A 6,312-nucleotide genomic window follows, 5' to 3' on the forward strand; every position below is an offset into this window, starting at 1 on the left:
GGGGACCTCGTAACCATGTGGGGGATGCCGTGAGCCACAAAAGGAGAGGCTCTAAGCTAAGGGCACGTCCAAGTGCTCTGCCGCAGACCGCAGGAGCCCAGGCCTGCCCGTGCCCTCCATGGGCTGGGCCTCGCAGAACCGACGCCAGAAAGCATTGGGCCGGAAGGAAAGCACGTGCGAGGCGAGCCTTGAGCCGACAAGGGCTTCTGCGTGGTCAGATGCTCAGGAAACCTGCCTTCGGGGTGGAGCACAGACCACGAGCCTCGGTTTACCCTCTAAAACCCCACACGGCGACCTCTCCAGCTTCCATTTATAATTCCTTCAAAAATGGTTTTCATTTTGGAAAGTCATGGTGTTATCCAGTTTTCGCTGGCCAGAGAGCGGCGCTCCCCGTGCAAACGCCGCCTCCCTCGAGCCATGAGTCACCGACCGCGGATCTCTTCGGAGCAGTCCTGCTCTCCAGAGGGGAAGGGCCGCCGGCCAGCTGCGGGGTTCCGGGCAGACCCCGTACGGTCGCCGCAACCTGGGCCGCCTCGTCGGCTGGCTGGGAAACGGCTCACAGCGTCACCACGAGGACGGCCGTAGGTGAGATGTGTAAACTGCCCGGCCCGCAGCCGCCGCGGGAAAGCTTGCCCAGACTTAGTGGCGAGACGAAGCATCGATCCCGTGTCCTTTCCTCGGAACCCCAGGCCTGGGCCTGAGCCTCCGGGTGGTTCTAGAGGAGTCTGCTCCGTGGTTGGTTTTCTCCTGCCTGCACCTGACCGTACGGCTCCACACGGACAGTAAGCTCCCTCGCTGAGACGGGAGACGGACAGCTCGCGAGTTATTTTGTCCGCAGTAACGCAAAACGAGTTCCGTTCAATATGTATAAGGAGTAACCCCAGGCGCTCCTTTCCTATTAGATATTTTAACCAATATTTTAACCAATTTTGCACCTACTAGAAAAAGTACTTCAACATTCTTGATTCTGTTTCTGTACATGTATTTGTGCTGGACACACACACACACACACACACGCGGCTGACCCTTGAACAACACAAGTCCTGCACGAATCCGCTGTTTTTTCAATACAGTACAGTGCTGTAAATATAGTTACTCTTTTTTATGATTTTCTTAATATTTTCTTCTAACTTTGCTGTAAGAAAAAGTATCCTATTTTGTATGAAATGTGTGAATCGACGGCTCATGTGATTGGCAAGGCTTCTGGTCAACAGCAGGCTATTAGGAAAGTTTTTGGGGGTCAAAATTTATACCCACATTTCCTCCGGGGCAGAGAATTGGTGCCCCAAACCGCACAGAATCCAAGGGCCGGGCGTGCTCTGCTCTTCCGACTCTCTCTTGGACTAGCTGCACCAACCATCTGCTTCTCTCACGGCTTAATGGTGCGAAAACAATCTGTGATGTGTGTCTGTTGAACTTGCATGAGTCATGATTTTACCTTTTTGGAAATTATACTCTAACAACGCCCGGTGATGAGCGTGAGTACTGCCGAGCCGTGGGTCCCACACATGGGGAGCAGCGGGGCCGTGCCCCAGACCTGAGTCATCAAGCCGGGCAGGTCGTGGCGGAGGAGGCCGTGAGGGAGGTGACTGTGGGAGGGGGAGGCTGTGACGGGAGAAGGCAGCAGGGCCTTCCAGGCAGACTCAGCCAGAGGCTGACGTGAGGCTCCTGCCGGGAAGAGCCCCGATGAAGGTGCCTCAGACAGGCCTCCTGCGCCGGGGACGCCCGTGCCGCCCACTCAGATCACAGCAGGAAACAGCACCCCGGCTTCGGAGCCCCCACTGAGTAAAGCACTCCTTACGCCCTGTCCTCTGAGCTCAGGGCCCTGGTCGGGGGTGGGGTGGGAACTCGGTGGCTCGGGGAGCTGCCAGGGACAGGCGGGGCTGCCTCCCCGCGTCCCTCAGCAGCCCAGCGCCCGCGGCCCTCACCCGGCAGGCCTGCCCCGGTCCCCCTCCGTGCGGCACGGGGTGACATCTGGGGCGCACGTCCTGAAGAAGGAGTGGTCGGAGGGTGGGGGGCGGTCCCACCCGCTCACACACGGTGACGAGGACGCCACACTGCCCTGCGTCCTCTGCTGCTGGGAACAACTTCCGGAAGCCGGGCCAGCGAGGCCTTCTTTGGGGTTGAAGCGTCTTTCTGTCTGATTCTCAAGAGAATGGGGAGCGTCCGGGTTGGTACGGCGTGAGCACACAGTCCCAATGGGACGGGCCACGCACCTGGCACTGAGGACTCAAACCCTAGAAAAAAAACAGGACTTGGGGGCCCATTATAATTTTCTCTGAGGCAAGGTTATTTTGCCAGTAAGTTTATGTCGCATTTGTACTGCTTGGAAACGTACGGCAGCCGTGAAACGTGACTCCAGACTCAGGATCGCCGGTGGCCGCGTGACGAGGGAGGAGAGAACTTCCGTGATGAACTGATCCTCCCACGGAGACCCTCGGGCGACCAAAGAGACACCTGCCAGCAGGGAAGACGTCCCGCCGGTCTCAACGGAGAGGCCGGAATTAGTTCTCCTGAAGCCCATTCGCAAGGGAAGCCAGTGAGGTCTGTCCTGAGCCCTGGGACCCTGTGTGCTCTCCCCGGGGGGTGGGGCTCGGTCCCAGCCACAGGGATGGGCCCACGCTGGGTGAGGACTCCCTAAACACCCTGCCACACCCATGGGTGCATCAGACCAGCAATGGAAAGCTGCCCAAGCCCGGCCCCATCTGCCTCTTTCTGTCCCAAGACTTCTGCTTCGGAACTGCCCGACGGAGTAGAGCAGTGGCTGAGTCAGGTAACCGGTCTCATCCAGGCCCATCAAAGGGCCCTCACCTTGACCTCACTGTGGCAACACAGAAGGCAACACAGACTTAGCTGCGACGGCCCAGTCCAGGGCACCAGAGAGCTCCGGGCCTGCGTGCTGTCCCTAGCAAACCCAGCCACTCTCCAGAAGCTTCTACTGAAGCTCATCACTGCCCTGGAGGACATCCCCAGTGGAGCCCCGGGGGGCTGCTTAGCGACCCATCCCAGCCACCAGAGCCGCGTGCGCACAGCTAGATCAGAAGGCGGTGCGTGTCCCTGACCGGGAGCTGGAGTGAGTGCCCGTCCGTGTAGGACAATACAAGACAAAGGACTTCATTCTGAGGACGAGGCAATGGGAGACGCGGCAGCAGAGCCGGCCTCCAACACGTGCTGCCTCAACACTCGGGAACACAGAGGCAGGCGCATTAGGGACAGAGGTGTGTGTGGGGGGGACATGTCAATGGTCAAGCCAGGCCGGGCAGCTAACACTCCAGAAAGTGTGCATTTTCCCAGCATGGTCTGTGGTGAGGGGGATGCGTGGAAGGCCAGGGTCCCCTGTTGGAGGGGCCCGCGGGAGCGGGGGCGGTCCTGGCCCCGTGGGTGGGCCTGTTGTCTGCCGCGTGCGGTGCGCGGCCTCCGGCGTGGCCTCACGAGGCTCGTTCACCTCCACGTCTGTGGGGAGCCGAGGCCGGGCCGCTGCCCCTCATGGCGGAGCCCTCCGGCCCCGGCACACCTCCTGATACTCCTTTCTGAGGAGATCGGCATCCTAGCTCAGAGAGAAGGCTTAACCGCGCTCCCGGGAGCAAACCGTTCACCTTCGGGTGATGATCACGGCCAGACGCCGGCCCTCCACGTCCCGGGAAGGAGCCATTCGATTCTGTCCAGTCTTTCCTTGGGACCCAAAGGTAAGCATGCTGGGGAGCGGGGTCCCCGTCAGGCAGCAGACAGGCCGGGAGACGGGCTGTGCCCTGCTGGCTGCGGTAGGGCTGTCCGTGGGCACATCTGAGTCGGCTTCGGACGGGCGTCCCACAGCGCGGCGTCCACACCAGAGCAGCCTCAGCTGTCGGCTGGTCAGGGGACGACCGTCCCTGCATCCAGCTGGTTCCAGGGGCTCAGACAGCTCCCGGCTCCGCTGCTCAGCATGATGGGGACAGCTGGCCGGCCGCACCTGCCTCCGCACAGGTGCCCCAGGGTCACCCATGAGTGTGATAGGGTCTCGAGAGCTGGGCTGGGCTCTCACCTATGTCGCTTGGGGGGGGCGCCTCCTGGCGAGGCCTTGCCTGGGGCACAAAAGGAGGAAGGGGCTCCTTATGGCCGGCGCTGTGCTCCCGTCGGGAAGTTCAGTGTTCTCAGTGCCAAACAGCATCTGTCACAAAGCACGGTGAGGCTGACGTCTCATCCCCCCCGCCAGAGCCCCACAGGGATACGGGGACCCGTAAGTGAGGGCGAAGCTAGGGGAGGTGGTGGGAGAAACAGGTCGGTTGGCATTGGACCCAGAGGACATGATTTGGGCCATAAACCCAGATTTGAACTCTGCTTGCTCCCACCTTGCCTCCCAGCTGGTGAGGAACGGGGCAAAGCTGAGACACATTTGCACACGCACATGCACACACACACGCACATCCAACCTAACTTGATTCTTTAGACGTGGGTCTGAAGAACAGGAGACAAGCCGTCAGAGACCCCCCACAATGAGGAAGAAGTTACAGCTGCTTAATCACGGAAAGAGCCCTAAGAAGGACAGACTTCCAGTAAGGACACGAGCCCTTGCTCGGGACTCGGGACGCCAGAAGTACAGTCATTGGCAAACGTTTCAACAAGAAATTGGCTCTTCCAGGCCTCCGGCTGCTTCAGTAAATGATTTTAATCTGAATCTCCTGGAATGTTCGTCCCTTTGGGGAAGTCACATGTGACTTTGGGGAAGTCACAAGGCACATGTTCTCTTTCTCTGGCGGAGTCTATGTTCTAAATCCCAAAATACTGCACACCGAGGGCAAGCACAGGACCACATGTCAGTCAGAGCCCTGGATGCCCGGCTGCGGATGGCCAGACTTGCGGGACGCGCCTCGGCTCCCCACCCAGCCACCCTGCCCTGCGGAGCACCGCGCGGCAGGCTCTAGAGCGGAGGGGAGGCTGCGGGGACCTGTCCGGACATTTTCAAACACCGACCAACTTGAGGGCAGCAGGGGAAGGCTTTTCTGTGGGTCATTTCTGAACTGTAAGCCCGTTTTCTTCTGCAGAGCCTGAGGACCCGAGGCGGACGGCACGGGCAGGGGGCACCACCGCGGAGAGCCGCTGAGCAGGACTCAAACACGTGGCTCGCAGGAACGAAAGACCCACAGCGCAGACGCAGCGAGGACAAGCTGGTTGGTGCATTGGGGCTCTTGCCTCACAGAACAGAACTCGAGCCACGGCCACCAGGAATGCCGGGAAACACCATGACATCAGTTAACCTCACGGTGTTTAAACAACCAGGATATTGGGGATTACTCCAAAAACCCCACGGTTTTGCTTGGAGAACCTTCACACACACCCTGTTTCCCCAGGAAAACCCAGTCCCGTGTCCAGGGGCAGACGGCGGCCGGGTTCAGGCGAGCTGCCCCGGCGGGTGCACTGCCCACTCCCGGGCTAAGGACACCTGGAGGCAGCTCGGTGCGGAGGTTCTTGGCTTCCAGCCGCTGGGCTTCCTGCCTTGGGAACGCGGGCGCGTGGCCCCCATGGCCAAACCCAGGCCCACAAGGGCCAAGCTGCCCCACAGGCGAGAGCTGTCAGCACAGAACCTTACTCACCTGTGAGTCACAATCCCTCCCGGTTCTCAAAACACATCATCAGCCTGATTTCCCTCCCCCGGACCCAGGAGCCAAAGCGCACTTCCCCATCCCGTGACAGCCCGAGGTCCGCGGCCTGTCCCCAGCACAAAGGGCCGGGAGGTCCTTCTGGACTGAACAGCACCAGCGGTACGTGGTCCCAGCCGGGGAGTGGTGGGCCCTCGGGGGCAGAGAGCACCGTCCAGTACTGCCGGCCGCCGCTGAGGGCCGGCCCCCGCCTGGGCCTCGGGCTGGGGGAGGGGGCATGTGTCTCTGCGGCCCGTGTGGAGCAGGACTCGGGGAACGGGAGCAGAACGTGGGGAGCCCCCTGCACCGCTGGCCTCCGGGCTGCTTCCGGGGGCCCAACCGCACGTCTCGCTTCTTTCCAGCTCAGCACAGACAGGCCGGGCCGCAGGGAGCTGCTGAGCTCGCGTGGATCCAGCCCCAGGCTAAGCGACCCCAGTGGCGCTGCTTCCAGGAGCACTAACCCCATTGCAAAAGATGGCCTGCGGGGTGGCCGCGGGCCGGGGCTCGAGAGAACGTGAGGCTCCCCCGGGGGCGCGGGAAGCCGGGCGCAGGAGGCAGACACCGGGGGCCTGTTTGCATTCTCACTTCGCAAACCCCTGGCTCTGGGCGCAGGGGGGCCGGGGAACGTTCAAGAGAAGTAAGAGGGCAACAGGTTAAGGGTTAACTCAGGGCCTAAAAATAATGAGGAGTTTAGTTT

Source organism: Mustela nivalis (genome assembly GCF_964662115.1).
Source record: "Mustela nivalis genome assembly, chromosome: 5".
Lineage (NCBI taxonomy): Eukaryota > Metazoa > Chordata > Mammalia > Carnivora > Mustelidae > Mustela > Mustela nivalis.